The sequence below is a fragment of the Sinocyclocheilus anshuiensis genome, unplaced genomic scaffold (genome assembly GCF_001515605.1).
Source record: "Sinocyclocheilus anshuiensis isolate Anshui unplaced genomic scaffold, SAMN03320099.WGS_v1.1 scaffold546, whole genome shotgun sequence".
In the NCBI taxonomy this organism is placed as follows: Eukaryota; Metazoa; Chordata; class Actinopteri; order Cypriniformes; family Cyprinidae; genus Sinocyclocheilus; species Sinocyclocheilus anshuiensis.
Genome location: NW_015542451.1, coordinates 527,138 through 530,242, shown reverse-complemented (window position 1 = coordinate 530,242; position 3,105 = coordinate 527,138). Strand labels below are relative to the sequence as shown.

At 33.5% G+C, this 3,105-nt stretch overlaps 1 long non-coding RNA gene across 1 annotated transcript; it reads right to left on the bottom strand.

Annotated features, from left to right (window-relative positions):
• Positions 1-255: 255 nt before the first annotated feature.
• On the bottom strand, positions 256-815 carry LOC107693622 (uncharacterized). Its single transcript, XR_001634777.1, has 3 exons — positions 739-815; positions 582-641; positions 256-373 (listed from the first exon to the last, which is right to left on the bottom strand). It is a non-coding gene; the product is annotated as an uncharacterized LOC107693622 (long non-coding RNA).
• Positions 816-3,105: the final 2,290 nt, after the last annotated feature.

Genomic DNA, 3,105 nt, shown 5'->3' with positions numbered 1-3,105 from the left:
CACATTATTTAAAAGCAAAATAATATTTTAAATAAATACAATTAAATAAAACAGTGATGCAGAGAGGTTCAGTTGATGGAACAACCAGGGTGTCACAATTTTAACAATTAGCAAACATTAACTCCAAAACCAGAGAGATTATTTTAAAATAAAATAAAATAAATAATAAAAATATTAAATAATGAAAATGCATTAAAAAAGATTAAATTAATAGTGAAAGCAGAAAATTTGATAATAGGCCTAATTTTACCCCAAGACTGCGGCGACGGGGTGGGGATGTAGTTATGGCGAGGATGTTAGTTGAGTCCACAGGTGACTGGTAATCACACGGGCTGGCCAGGTCTGGTGAACTGGCACATAAAGCCTCATTAAGCTGGTGAAAATAAAAGCAGAGCATATCGAATTAATACATATACCTAAAACATAATGACTTTAATTATTATGTATATTATTTATTAAATTATATTTAGAAAACATTTATAAATGAATATACAATTAAATATCAGTATTCAAGGATTCTATTTTTACAATAACAATTTAGTGCTTAGTGTCTTGATATTTAAACAAAATGAACACACTACCTGAAGATGTAGACCAACACCAAGGGTATTTCCGAAACGGCTAGTATTGACTCTGGAAGGCTTGAGGTGTAAACAAAATACACTGACTGTTAGGCCAAATGTGCTGCTGTAACTGAGTGTAAGAGCAAACAAACAGCATATGAAAGCTGACAGCTACTTTTGGTGGAGGTTCACTAATGTTAAGCTTGGGCTCCAGGATCCGGGTGTTACGGGCTTTGTCTCTCTCTCTCTCCAAAACAAAAAAAAAAAAAAGGGACCCTGGAGCACAAAACCAGTCATAAGGGTCAATTTTTCAAATTTGAGATTTATACATCATCTGAAAGTTGAATAAATAAGCTTTCCATTGATGTATGGTTTGTTATGATAGGACAATATTTGAAAATCTGGACTCTGAGTGAAAAAAATCCAACTATTGAGAAAATCATCTTTAAAGTTGTCCAAATGAAGTTCTTAGCAATGCATATTACTAATCAAAAATTAAGTTCTGATATATTTACGGTAGGAAATGTACAAAATATCTTCATGGAACATGATCTTTACTTAATATCCTAATGATTTTTGGCATAAAAGAAAAATCTATAATTGTGACCCATACAATGTATTGTTGGCTATTGCTACAAATATACCCCAGCGACTTGAGACTGCTTTTGTGCTGCAGGGTCACAAATGGTCTTAAGACCGGTCTTGAGTACTACAGAACTACTTTCTGGTTTGAAGTGGCGTATCTGCTGTCATTATCGCTCTGCACGCTCGGGCCAGACTGCTAATAAGCTGTTGTTGTTTTTGTTTTGGTGCTAATAAAGTTAAATTCTCTGACCGTCTCGGTTGCCATAGAGACTTGACAGTGTATGTGTATGTGTGAGTTTGAGTCCCAGTTATTCCTGTCTCTACGGAGGAAAGTTGGCAGCTTTTCTGCTTAACCTTTCATTGTCACAGTAGAGTCGTCGAGCAGCTGACCTTTACTCACATCATTTTTAGCGCGTCTCAGACAGTCGTTTGTGTCTCAGAAGTAAAAAGGGAACAAGAACATGGCTGTGTGTCAAAAGCAAGCTTTTTATATGCTTTTATATGTTTCAACAGCACAGTTTTAACATTTTACAATCAAACTTTAGGTTACACTTTAATTTAAGGTGTGCTTGTTACAGTGTAATTATACATATAAGTACTGAGTAATATTAATTAGGGTTTGGTTTAGGGTTACTTGCATGTAATTATGCATAATTAATTGTTATTATAATAGCAAGAGCATGTAACATATGTAACAAGGACACCTTCAAATAAAGTGTTACCAAACTTTACACTGGAATATAGATGAACTCAACAACTGAAATATCCCTGCTTGTTATGGTATTACATATTCAATTGTTGGAATTTCATTTATGGAATTTATGACATTTAATATAGAAATGATTATGTTTAACTGAGTTTTATAGAGGCCAAATTAACTGACATAAAGACATTGTTTTTAATGAGGTAGTTTCCTGACTATTTATAATTGTATAACTTTTATATATAAAATTATAAATATATAAACATAATAATTATCATTTAGATTTTTTTTGAGATCTTAGAACAATCTCTAGCTTTCCAAACCTGTAAAACTATGTGATCTTTTTTCTGATATCTGAACTCATGACCACCCACTGTTAAAATGTTTGATTTGATCAATATAAAAAGACCAAATTAATTGTTATTATTATTGTTAATACTTTTTCAAAGGGGCCAATTCATCATTGTTTATTTTTTTATTTTTTTATTTTTTTAATATAAATGGCTCTTTTCACGCTTGCATAGCTTTCTGATGTCTTATGTCGTGTTTTTGTGCTTTTGATGGTTGTGTAGCACCTACATACATTATAACCTCTGTAAGGTAAATCCGATTATTTCAGAATCGATCATGATGCATATATGGATTATGATACTGATAGCACACTTACCCTTCAAATGCAATAGCTACTTTATAGGACAAGCCGACCAGTGCGGTCAGGATCACTCCGATAGGACTGGCATTCCTAAGACACACACACACACACACACACACACACGCGCACACACACACACACACACACGTTCACTACACTCTTTTCTTCATGCATTGGTCAATTTTGAGCTATTTTACGTCTATAACATATCTTCTTTTAGACTAGTAGGGGGTAAAAAACATTCAAAATACACATTTAAGTGCTTATTTTATTACAATTTATCTATTTGCGCCTATAGATTTAAATTTCAATACATATCCAGAAATCAGTAGCGTTTACATACACCGAACTTTACAGCTTTATTCTGAACATTTAACTCTTTCTGGCAGTATCTTGACAGTATTTTCTGATTTAAGGAGTGATGAAAAGAAAAGATACAAACAAGTTTATTACGAATCAGCAGTCTATGTTCTAGTAGTGGTAAAGGTAATGAGCTCTTAAATGTGTATTGAGTTGCTTTGTCATGCACACACACACACTCACACACACACACACGCTCACACACACACACACACTCACACACACACACACGCTCACACACA